General features: G+C 37.5%; 1 pseudogene; it reads left to right on the top strand.

Moving 5' to 3' along the window:
- Positions 1-999: 999 nt before the first annotated feature.
- LOC104655245 overlaps positions 1000-13706 on the top strand; it is a 115344-nt pseudogene continuing 102637 nt past the window's right edge.

The following is a 13706-nucleotide window of genomic DNA, read 5'->3' as shown; positions in this document are numbered from 1 at the left end:
ACTTCCAAACTGTCTCCCAAAGTGGTTGTACTGTTCTGCATTCCCACCAGCAATGAACGAGAGCATTCTCTCCAGCATTTGGTGTTGTCAGTATTCTGGGTTTTGGTTATTCTTATACATGTGTATCTCGTTTTCATTTGCCTTTCCCTGACAACATATAATCTGGAACATCTTTTTACATGCTTGTTTGCCATCTGCGCCTCTTCTTTGCCGAGGTGTTTGTAAAGTTCTTTGGCCCATTTTTTAATCAGGTTGTTTGTGTTCTTACTGTTGAATTTTAAGAGTTCTTTGTATGTTTTGGATAACAGTTCTTTATCAAATAGTGTTTTGCAAATATTTTATTCCAGTCTATGGTGTATGTTCTCATTCACTTGACTTTGTCTTTCACAGAGCAGAAATATTTAATTTTAATAAAGTCCAACTTATCAACTCTTTCTTTTGTGGATTGTGCCTTTGGTGCTGCATCTAAAAAATCATCACCAAATCCAGATCATCTAGATTTTCTCCTGTGTTATCTTCTAGGGGTTTTGTAGTTTAGTGTTTTACATTTAAGGCTGTGACCCATTTTGAGTTAATTTTTGTGAAGGGTGAAATGTCTGTCTAGATTCATTTTCTTTGCATATTAATGCCCAGTTGTTCCAGCACCAATTGTTGAAAAGATTATCTTTGCTCCGTTGTATTGCCTTTGCTCCTTTGTCAAAAATCAGTTGACTGTATGTATGTGGGTCTACTTCTTGGCTCTCTGTTTTATTCCATTGATCAATTTATTCTTTCACCAATGCTACATTGTCTGTAGTTTTATAGCGTGTCTTGAAGTTGGGTGTTATCAGTCCTCCAACTTTGCTCTTCTTCAGTACTGCGTGGACTATTCTGGTAATTTATTCTTTTTTATGTGGAGGAATATACTTTCGTATGAATATACCACAATTTGTTTATCCATTCACCAACTGCTAGACTTGGGTTGTTTCAAATTTTTGACTATTATGAATAAAACTGTTAATGACCCGGGAGGAGGTACTCCCCTTACAGACTGAAGTTGTCCAATGTGAGGAGCAATTGAACTCCCTGAAACAGAAGCTGGCGGCGGCCCTTTTGGTGAAGCAGGAACCGCAGCCAGAACGGGTGGTTCCGGTGTCGCCGCTACCGCCGAAGTCCGCTCTGTCCCGAGATGAGATTCTGCGCTATAGCCGGCAGCCAGTGCTGTCCGAGCTGGGCGTGCACGGACATGTGCTAGTCGTGCGCTGCAGTGGGCTCCGCTGTCTACTGGCGCAGTACTTGGCAGCGGCCGGCGTGGGCCGCTTTGGCCTTGTGGACTATGACGTGGTAGAGATGAGCAACCTGGCCCAGCAAGTGCTACATGGCGAGGCACTGGTTGGACAGGCCAAGGCCGCTTCAGCCGCCGCCTCGCTGCGCTGCCTCAGTTTGGCGGTGGAATGAGTGCGGTACACTTAGGCCCTTATGCCTCACTCCCCTAGACCCGGTCTGCCGATATGATGTGGGGGCCGACTTCTCGGACAACCTGCCCACTCGCTAGCCAGTTAATGATGCATGTGTGGCCGGGCGCGGTGGCTCAAGCCTGTAATCCCAGCACTTTGGGAGGCCGAGACGGGCGGATCACGAGGTCAGGAGATCGAGACCATCCTGGCTAACACGGTGAAACCCCGTCTCTACTAAAAAATACAAAAAAAAAAAAAAAAAAAAAAAAAAAAAAAAAAAAAACTAGCCGGGCGAGGTGGCGGGCGCCTGTAGTCCCAGCTACTCGGGAGGCTGAGGCAGGAGAATGGCGTAAACCTGGGAGGCGGAGCTTGCAGTGAGCTGAGATCCGGCCACTGCACTCCAGCCTGGGCGACACAGCGAGACTGCGTCTCAAAAAAAAAAAAAAAAAAAAAAAAAAAAATGATGCATGTGTGCCGGCGGGTTGGCCCCTAGTGTCTGCCAGTGCCTTGCGCTTCGAGGGCCAAATCACAGTCTACCATTATGACGGTGGGCCTTGCTATCGCTGCATATTCCCCCAGCCACCCCCAGCGGAGACAGTGACCAACTGCGCGGACCGCGAGATGTCCCGGGCTGCCTGCAGGCTTTGGAAGCGCTGAGCATCGCTGCGAGTCTCGGCCCATCTCACAGTGGCGGCCTGTTGCTCTTTGATGCCCTGAGAGGGCATTTCTGCTGTATTCGGCTGCAGGGCCGCAGGTTCGACTGTGCAGCTTGCGGGAAATGGCCCGCTGTGACTGCTCTGCTGGACTATAAAGCCTTCTGTGGCTCCTCAGCCACCGATAAATGCCACTCCCTGCAGTTACTAAGCCCAGAGGGGAGTATTTCTGTCACCGACTATAAGTGACTTCTGGATTCTGGGGCACCCCACCTGTTGCTGGACATCAGGCCTCAGATGGAGGTGAACATCTGTCATTTGTCTCATGCCCTACACATCCCTCTGAAATATTTGGAACACAGGGATGCGGAGAGCCTGAAGCTCTTAAGAGAAGAAGTCTGGGAAGGGAAGCAGGGCACACAAGAAGGGGCTGATCTCCCCATTTGTGTGATTTACAGACTGGGAAATGAATCACAGAAAGCCGTGAAGATCCTCCAGGCCTCATCAGCAGCTCAAGAGTTAGACTCTTTAACAGTTTGGAATATTGTGGGGGACCTCATGGCCTGGGCTGCCCAAAACGATGGAACACTTCCACAGTACGAAGGTGACTGGTATAGTCTGATGGGAAAGAAGTGTATGGCTGTAATACTGCAAAGATATATTTATTTGCATTTTTCGGTAATATACATAGGAGCTAGAGATTCTACAGTATCTGTGAATACATGGACTCCTTTTTTATAAGGAGTTTTAAAAATTATTTTGTGCTGGATGCCTTGTTAATGGATTTAACTGTTTCTGGGAACCATCATTTTTTTTCAGCACATGGAGGGTGTCTTGAACATGTGAGATGTAACCTGACAGGATTTTGTGTTTTAAACTGCAAATCATTTACCTGTTCTTATTTTCTACCTCCCCCAGTCAAAATGCTTTCTAAATCATTTTATACCTGGAGTTAAGGTGCAGTAAACTTAGTCTTATGAAATTGATCACAAATTATATACTTCTGATCAGTTTACTTTTTAGTTAAGAAATTCTTGTATCTTATTAATATTTCAGATGATAGAATACATCTTACAGAAATACATGTTTAAAATGTAAATTGCTTTAATTATTCAGAAAGTTGGTCGTTCTATTTGGCATTTTGAATTAGTGTCAAAATGAGATCTTTAACGTTTACCAAAATGAAGGAAACTACCTTTTTAGTCTGAAAAAAAAAAAAAACTATTATGAATACTCATGTATAAGTATTTGTGTGGATATATGCTTTAATTTTTCTTGGGTAAATACCTAGGAGTTGACTTGCTGGGTTATATGGTAGATGGGTACACATTTAGCTCTACAAAAAATTGCCAAGAAAGGAAGAGTGGGGTCGGGAGAAAGGAAAAAATAATTGCCAAAATGTTTTCCATAGTGGCTTACCATTTTTTATTCTCTCCAGCAATGTATGACATTTCCAGTTGCTTTACATCCTCTATTATACTTGATATCATCAATTTATTTTTATTTTTGTCGTTTTCATGGTTATAAGAAGGTATCTCATGTTGGTTTTAATTTGCATTTTTCCAGTGACTAATGATATTGACCATCTTCTCATATGCTTATTTGCCATCTGTACCTCTTCTTTGGTAATGTATATGTTCAAATCTTTTGTTCATTTAAAAATTATGTTTGTCTTATTATTGCATTATGAGGGTTCTTTAGTGTGCATATAAGTTGTCAGATATGTGTTTTGCAAATATTCTCCTGTAGTCTGTGGCTTGCCTTTTAATTTTTCTAACAGCATGCTTTAGAGAGTAAAAATTTTAAATTTTGATAAAATCCAATTATTTTTTCTTTTATGTTTAGTGCCTTCTGTGTTCTACATAAGAAATCTTTGCCTAACCCAGAGTCAAAATAATTTTCTCCAATGTTTTTTCCTAGAAGTTTTATAGTTTTAGACGTTACATTTAGATCTGTGATGCATTTTATATTTTTGCTTATGTTGTGAGCTAAGGGTCTAGGCTCATTTTTTTTCATAAGCACATGTAATTATTTTAATAGCGCTTGTTGAAGATTATCCTTTCTCGGTTGCATTACCTAGGCATTTTTCTTGAAAATTATTTATATATGTTTGAGATTATTTCTGGAGTCTCTTTTCTCTTTCATTGATCTATATGTATATCTTTATGCTAATATCATACTGCTTTGATTACTGTAGCTTTTTATGTAATAAGTGTTGAAATCAGGTAGTGTAAATCCTTCCACTTTTTCTTTTTTTCAATCCTGTTTTGGGTAATCTAGGTCATTTTATTTCCATGTAAATTTTAGAATTAACTCACCATTTTCTATGAATAAATTCTCCCTGGATTTTCTTGTTTGTACATTAACATTTGTTGAGAAAAAGACATAAATGGCATATACATTGAAAAGGAGGAAGTAAAACTCTTTATTTACTGATTTGACCTCACAGTGACTCATTTCCTCATATGGCTTGTGAGAATCTTGCTAGTTTGTTTTCAGTGAATTTCCCCATACCCAGCATCTAGAAGACCCATATGCTCTGAACTATGAATTGGAATCTACATAAAAGCTACTAGAATTAATAAGTGAGTCTAAAAAGATGCAAGGGAAAATATACAAAAATTGTTTTTCTATATACTAGCAATTAACTTAAAACAATATTATTTACAATGAAAATACATTACTATTTATAATGAAAAACAATACTATTTACATCAGCATAAAAATTATGAAAGACATAAGAAGTGATTTAACAAGTTTGTACTGTTGAATAGGATGACCTTGCTCCCAGTCTTGGGGAAAAGCATTTAGTCTTTTACCATTAAGTCTGCTGTTGCTTGTAGATTTTTCATAGATGCTCTTTATGAAGTTGAGGCAGTTTCCTTCTACTCCTAGTTTGCTGAAAGTTTTGATCAAAAATAGATGTTGAATTTTGCCAAGTGCTTTTTCTGCATCTGTCAAGAAGATCATATGGTTTTCTTTAACTAGTCTGTTAATATGTTGAATTACATTGAGTTTTGAATGTTGAATCAGTCTTGTATTATTGGGATAAGCTCCACTTGGTCTTATGTATACATTTTGGTATATTTTGTCTTCATTTTTATTCATTTCAAAAAATTAAAAAATTTCCCTTTTGACTTCTTTCAATCATGGGATATTTATAAGTATGTTCTTTAGTTTCCAAATATTTGGGGAAAGTGTCTAGAAACCTTTTTATTATTGATTTCTTATTTAACTCTCTTTCAATAACATTTGTATGAGATGATTCCTTTTAAATGTGTTGTTTTGTTGCCCAGATTATGGTCTGGGTAAATGTCCCATGTTCACTTTATAAGAATATGTATTTTGCTCTTGTTGGTTGTTCTATAAATGCTGATTAATTTTATTTATAGCATTTTTCTAGTGTTTTAAATCCTTACTGAATTTCTGTTTACTTTTTCTATCAATTATTGAGGTTCTGGCATTAAAATATCCAACAATACTTATGAATTAATCTATACATTTATCCTTCTAATTACATCAGCATTTGCTTCGTGCATTTTGAAGTTTTTTTATTATGTGAATAAACATTCAAGATTGCTATGTACTCCTGATGACCTGTTCCCTTTATCATTATGGCATGATCCTTTTCTTTGGTAATATTTTATTCTGAAATTTAACCTTAGTATAGCCACTCAGCTTTATTTGTTTAGTTTTAGTGTGGTTTATCTTTTTTCTATCTTTTTTACTTGTAATAATTCTGTCTTGTTACTTAAAGTGTATTTCTTGTAGATAGCATACATAGTTGAGTATTGTTCTTTTATCCAATTTTATATCTGTTTTTTTAGTTGATGAGTTTAGACTACTTCCATTTAAAGTTGGATTTAAACCTACCATTTTATTATTTGTTTTCTATTGGTCTTCTACCTGTTCTTTTTTTTTTTTTTTTTTTTTGCTTTGTTTCTACCTTCTTTTGGATTAAATGAAAATTTATTAATATTATGTTTTAGGTTTTTTTTTTTTTTTTGGCTTCTTAGCTCTACCTTTTTTTGTTGTTTAATGGTTGCTCTAGAGTTTACAGTATAACTTTTAAATTTATCATCATCTACTTTCAAATAATATTACAGTGATTCCCACATATTTTAAGAACCTCAAAATTGTATAGTTCTATTTCTTTTCTCTTGGTCTTTGTGTTGTTGTCATACATTTTACTGCCACCTATGTTATACACCCAACTGCTATGGACTGAATGTTTGTATCCCTCCACAGCTCACCTGTTGAAGCTGAATGCCCAGTGTGATGGCATTTGTAGGTGAAAGCTGTGGGAGATAATTAGGTCAAAAGAATGGATCCCTCATGAAGGAATGGATCCTTCCCTTATGGAAAACCCATAAGGATTAGGGTCCTTATGAGAGACATGAGAGAGTTTTCTTTCTCTTTTTTGCTCTCTGCCAGAAGATAGCTATCTGCAATCCTGGGAGCAGGCTCTAACCAGACACATCTTCCAGTGCCTTCAGCTTGGACTTCCCACCCCACAGAACTGTGAGAAATAAATATTTGTTGTTTAAGCCACCCAGTCTGCTAATTTGTTATAGAAGCCCAAATTGATCAAGACACACAACAATATGTTATTATCTTTGTTTTAGAAGTTACCTTCTAAAGTATATTAAAAATAAGAAAAAATTTATATCTACTCACTCTTTTACCCTTTGTGTAGATAAAAATTGCCATCTGGTATTATTTGCCTTCTACTGAAGGACTTCCTTTACTATGTGCAGTGATGCTCATGATATATGCTTTTAGATTTTGTATGTCTGAAAAAGTATTTACTTTTATTTTTGAAGGATATTTTTGCTAGGTATAGAATTCTAGTTTGTCAGCTATTTTATTAATTGCTTTAAATACATTGTTCCATTGTCTTTTGACTTGCATTGTTTCTGATAAGAAATATATTGTCATTCTTATTGCTGTTCCTTTGTATGTAATATGATGTCTTTTTTTTTTCCTGCCTACTTTTCAGTTTTTCTTTGTCAGTGTTTGTTTAGAAACCTGATGATGATGTACCTTAGTTTGGTGTTCTTACTGTTTCTGCTTGGGGTTTGCCAAACTCCTTGGATATATGTGTTTATAATTTTCTTCATATTGGTAAAATTTTTTGGCCAATTGTTTCTTCAAATATTTTTGCTACACTTCCTTTCTCTGAGACTCCAGTTATATGTATAGTAGGCCACATGATGTTGTCTTCTTTTGAATTTCTTTTCTTAAAAGTCTTTTTTCTCTGTGTGTTTTATTTTGTTTAGGTTTTATTGCAATGTCTTCATGTCCCTAAATCTTCTACAATGCCTAATCTTCTGTTAATCTCATCCAGTGTATTTTTCATCTCAGTTATTTTATTATTCATCTCCATAAATTTGATTTATGTCCCATTTTATCTTCCATTTCTGTTCTTAATATGCTTTTGTGGAGTACATTTATAATAGCTGTTTTAATTACCTTATCTAATGATTCTGTAATCTCTGTCATTACTGGGTCTGTTTCTAGTTATTGAATCCCTCCCACTCCCACTCCCCATTTTTCTTTTTTGCCTGCCGGGTAATTTTTGGTTGGATGTTAGATATTGTGAATTTTATATTGTTGGATGGTGCTTCATTTTATTTCTTTGAGTATTTTTGGCTATGTTCTTTCTGGAAGGCAGTTAAGGCCGCTTGACTTCATCTAGTTTTGTTGAAACTTGCTTTTAAACCTTTTTAGGTGGGTGTAAATCATCCCATAATCTACTGGTAATTTGTTCCTACTAACAAGGCAATCAGCCTTTAAGTATCCCACTTTATATTCTGTATATTAGTAATTTTTGCCCACTGGCTAGTGACAACATAAATTATTCCCAGCTTTTCATGAGCTCTGGGGATTTTTTGATTGTACCTTTCTGGTAGCTCTTTCCCTTGTCTTGTTAGTTTCTTAATACACATGTGCTGATCTGTACTCAAAGACTCAAAGGAAATCCTGTCTGTGAATGTTTCTTCTGCAGTGTTTTACCCCATAAATTCTAGTCACTGTGGCTTCACCAAACTCCACCCTGCTTCTATTCAACTCAGCAAGACTCTGTTCTGGGTCTGTTTGGGCTCCCCTTCCCTGTCCCGTGACATGCTCTCCAGGTGGTGAACTGGAGCACCCACAGGGATCACTTTATTCATTTGTTCTTTCTCTCAGGGAACACCATTTAGTGTTGCTTGCTTTCCTGCATCTTTAAAACCATTATTTTATATATTTTGTCCAGTGTTGTGGTGGTTTAAGGCAGAAAGAGAAATTTAATCCCTATTACTATATTATGATCAGAGCTGGAGTCCTTAACTAACTTTCGCACATGAAATTTCAATAATTATAAAAACAATACCACATTATAGACAACATATTAAAGGATATAAAATGCCATTCTATGAAGTGTTATCATAGCACATTTTCTTTCAGTATTTTTTTGTCCTCTGTGAAGTTTTTAGGCAATATTGTTAGTAAAATGAGACTTTGGAGTTGCTTGACCCTACAATTTATTATCAGTGTTCCATTTTTAATTCTTTTTTTTATCTTGGGAATATTATCATCTTTAAGACTCATTTTCTTACCTGTAAAATGTGTGGATAATTGTACCTTCCTTGCACTATTGTAGCAGGGATTAAAAATAAAATATGAAGTGTCCAGTAAATAGTAGTTATCAATAGTTTCAATCACACTGTGTATGCAGCTTCATACCCTGATTTTAAAACAATTATAAGCATTTGATATATTGTCTTATAGCATTGCTTGATGCTTAATGAATGGCGCAATGCATACTCATAAACTCTTCCCTTATTTTTGTTTATTTCTTTGTCAATACATATTTTTAATTGATACATAATAGATGTACCTATTTTTAGAGTACATACAATATTTTGATACTTTCATATAATGTGTAAAGATCAAGTCAGGGTAATTGGGATATCAATCCTTTTAAATATTTATCTTTTTTTATGGTAGGTCTTCCCTTATTTTTGGATATCTGGTTTATTTATAATTTTCTCCCTTAATATATCATCATACCTAGGGCTGTCTTATCTAAATTTAAAAGTTCTTAATACAGCCAATTTGAAGATAAGTCTTGATTTGAAACCTGTTTGAGATCTCCCTGCATTAGTTCACCTGAATTTAACTGGATCTCAGCAGCTTCAACCTTCACTGTGCTTTTCCTGCCCCTTCCTGTTTCTTCTCAAGAGAAGACAATTTCTTGCTCATTATTTTCTGTGGTAACTGAGAAGAGGAACTGAGTAGAAAGGTGTTGGGCTGCTAAGACCCAGGGCACATCCCATATAGAATTCTCTCTACTCTGTTTTGTGCTTTGGGAAATGCAGATGTTGGTTCAGCTCCCCTCATCACAGCTCATGGCTTCTCCTGTTTTATTCTCTTTCAGGGCAGGGAGTTGGTTAGTTAGCTCTTGTCTGTTTGGATGCCTAATTCAATCTCTATTGACTATGTTTAGTTTTGCATACATTGTTTATACTTCGGTAAAAATAATTCATTAATCTTTTCTAGTAAGCAGTTACAATGACAAAAATTTGATTTTGAGTAGAATACAGATGAGATTCATACTAAAACATTGTATTCATAGATAGGATAGGATGTATCCAGAAGCAGATTCATTAGCTTTATCTGTTTGGTTTTTTTCATGAAAGGCAATCATTTGTTAAAGAGGGTTCAATGTTTTACTGAGAAAGGGCCAACTAAAATATTGACTGCAGATAGATCCTTCCTGGGAAAAGAGGACCCATGAGTTGGAAAAACATGTGAAATTTAAGAATATGATCTCAAATTGGCCCTAGTGTTTGCTGTTGCAAGCTTGGAGAGTCCTTGGTTGAAAAAGTATAACTCTTTCCCTGAAAGGGTTATAGGCTTTTCCCATAATCTGAAGAGAAACCACCATGCCACAGCCAATCAGGAATGAAATGGGGTGAGAGGATGGATACGCATTTTTCCCTGGTTCATCTCAGGCCTCCTTCTGTCACCCTGGGTTTGCCTGGCTTCTCCTTAACAAAACATCTTTCGTTTTTCTCCTACTGTCTTTCCACCAGAGCCCTAACTGCCACTGGCCCCTTCCTTTGTACTTACTGCCCATGCCCATTGGCCATGGAGCTTGACATTTTTCAGAATATTCATCTGAAAATGAATCTCTTTTGTGAATAACATTTATTCATAGCCTAACTTTGATGCATTTTTTAAATTTTAAAAATCCTTTTCTCACATGAGTAGGGGAGGTACAAAGTGAGCAAAGTGGGAAGAGAATCCACGTGTAACACCCCAAGGGTGAATATTCACAGGAGGGCAAAAATGTCCTTAATTAATGAACCATTTCCTGTTCTGACCAGTAATCTAAGCTATCCATCATCATATAAAAAACAGAACTACATGTTATGATAGCCAAAAGTAGGATGATGTCTTCCTCTACCCTGTGGCCTTCTAGGAAACCATAACTGATTACAGTTCTTTCTAGAGGTATTAAAATGGGATGGTGGACCTTTTAAAATTTTTGTATGTATCGTGAAATTTTGGATATGTTTAGTGAAGAGTTGTCAGCGTTTTCAGTAAAGGAGAATATATTCTGCCTTCAGTAATTGCATTAATACACAGAATAATTAATACTCAGAAAAATACTCAGATTAATACTCAGAAATACTCAGAAAAATATGATGGCCAATTTTGGAGGTGAATTTGGAGGTAAGAGCTGCTGATGGCACCAGCTTTATAGAGGACGGTGAATATGAACCATGAACTCTATTTGCATAGAATTTTGCAAAACAATTTTGTTCCTATTGACAAGGGACAGTCCCTTTCAAAGACATTACTGTGGAAAACTCTATTAAGTTCAGGAGAGGAAAGTGAGACATGGAAATACAGTTGACCCTTGAACAATGTGGGCTTGGACTCTGTGGATCCACTCACACATGGATGTTTTCCCACCAGACGGTACTTGTAGGATGCGAATGCCACATATCTGGAGGGCCGACTTTTTGTATGAGTGGGTTCCACAGGGTCTACTGCAGGACTTGAGTGTATGTGGATTTTGGTATATGCAGGGGGTGATGGGCCCTAGAACCAACCACTTGTGTATACTGAGGAACAACTGTACATGCACAATATGTTTTTATATCAGACAAGGTACAGAGAGTATTTCTTTCTTGTGTCATCACACCTTTGTGCCCAGGTATTACAGTGCTTCAAAGATAAGTCTTCATACTTTTAATTTATATTTGAAAAAAAATTAGTGTCCATCCAGATGAGACTCTTTGGGACCATAAAATAGACGATGTTCTCTAAAGTATCCAAACTGAAAGCATAAATGGCTCATGTATTAAATAGGCTAGTTTTATAGAATTTAACATTTTCAGAGCCAATGAAGCAAGAGTTTTTTTTTTTAACATGTTCTAACATTTTGCACATAAGAAATTTTCCATTTGGTGTGAGGCATGTGCCAAATGATGGAATGTATTGCCACGTTAGAGTCTGGTTATTCTAAATATAAAATTAAAAGGAAAAGTAGAGGAGATGAGCTCCAGAAAATGATAAGAAAACACACTGAATTTTTTCTCTCTGGGGACACTGGAGTAGTTACCTGAGCACTGGAAACTTTGCTATGCAAAGTGCAGTTGTGGACCAGTAACCTGCCTGGGAGCTTGTTAGAGCTGTGGAATCTTAGGCCTGCTAAATCAGTCTACATTTTGGCACAATTGCCATGAGATTCATAAGCAGATTACAGTTTGAGAAGCATTGCTCAAAATTGATGAGGGCTGCTCTGTGCATCACCTGATATCAGTGTTATGGCTTTAGAGTATACATGTAATACTTCTTCATCCTTGAGGAATAGTCTTATACGAAAATGGCTGTGTCAGCCTGTATCTTCCTTCTGTGACTTTGACCTTTCTATGTTTGGTTACATTCCTAGTTGAAAGTGAGGAATCAGGAAATCTTTGGGAATTAGAGACATTTATGTGGATTGGGTGTACATAAAGTAAAGACTGGAGACTCAAGAATTAGGAAAGAGATGGAAAATTTTGAAGGGTAGCAAAAACTTCAAGGATATTATTTGTCTTCATGTAGTTAAAACATTAAAAATTTTTTCTCATGTAAGGTTTTTGTTGTGGCAATAAACACCAGTGCTGGTTGATTTAAGCAGCAAATGAATTGTTTAAAAGATGCTACTTGGTTCACAGATTTCTGGGAGGGCTGGAGAGCCGGGTTGTAGCCATGAAGCCAGGGAGAGAGCCCAAGTCAGCCTGCAGAGCTGGGTTGGTGGATACTCCTGTTACTACAGAGCACTAGAGGCTGCAGATTGCATCCCAGGTGCCATTGGGACCAAACCATGCATGCCTGCACCAGCCCTGCATTGTGGGGCCTCTGCATTCCTTGTAGCATCTCTGTTCCCAGAGGGAACACTGGGTGATCTCTGTACACTGGGGTGGGTATGTCTGATTGGTGGTGCCTAGACCATGTTCCTTTGTCCCAGGTGCCAAGGAAGCTGGGAAGGCAAGTCTTTGGTATTTTTGCAGTCATTCTGGGAGGTGACCACTGCCTTGTTAGGTTGGGGAATTTCCCAAACCTAGTTCTAACCTAGGGTTCAGATACAGGTGGATAAAAAGAATTATAGATGTTTGATAGAGTTGCATGTGTCTGTGTGCATGTGTGTGTGCACATGCATGTGTGTGTGAGTGTGTGTTTGCTAGGGATATTTATTTCAATAAGGCATCTTCCTGAATTTATGATGAAGGTCGATAATGGAAAAGCAGGATTCATTTTGCATAATTTTGCTTTTTTGTTAAAAATGCTAACATACATATAAAATCAAGAGTACTGATACTTGTTTCAGGTTGCGTTTAACCAGGACAAAACTTGTTTTCTGTGAGATTGAACAGCTTCCTAGCACTCACTCTGAAATATGCAGTTCATTGCATTTGCTTTCTAAATGAGAACCACATTTAATGAAACCTTGACCGTGTAATCAAGATAATGAGAGATTTTTAATTTGCCTGAGTGACTCAGTTGTGGAGTACACACTTTGACTTGTGTTCGGATGGGAGGTTGAGAAATTATCACTGCCTTGGTGTACATGAGACACAAAGCAGAAAACAAAATCAGCATGCGCTGTGTCATATTTGTACTGAGATAACACCGAGGAACAGCTGTGACTCTTTCAAATGACTCCATTTGTTTGATAATTGCTGGGTAAAAATAGTGCCACTATTGGTTATTTCAGGAAGACAGATGGCGTTCTAGATTATGTTCCTTTCCTTGTACCCAAAAAGAACAGGACCAAGTCTTTCTGAAAATTACTGTCTGTGTGTGTGAAATAGCATCGGGGAAGGGGACAACACATTTCAAGCTTTTGCCCTGCAGGTACGTAGGGAGCAGGGGCTGCGCCGTAAAGGAAACAGGGAATTCAATTATTCCAGCCTGAGCTAGGGTAGGAAATCAAGGCATCTATCTGTTGCTTAGGAACAGAAATATCTTGTGCCTCAGCTACAGCTGGAGAAACCAGGTCATTTACTTTCAGAGTTCACCTACCGGTTATCCAAACAGAGCTGAAGGAGAAAGCACCTCTTTTCTCCTGGCAGGGGTT

This window comes from Rhinopithecus roxellana, chromosome 5, assembly GCF_007565055.1.
Source record: "Rhinopithecus roxellana isolate Shanxi Qingling chromosome 5, ASM756505v1, whole genome shotgun sequence".
Lineage (NCBI taxonomy): Eukaryota > Metazoa > Chordata > Mammalia > Primates > Cercopithecidae > Rhinopithecus > Rhinopithecus roxellana.
The sequence above is the reverse complement of the archived record's forward strand: the minus strand, read 5'-3'. Positions and strand labels throughout refer to the sequence as shown.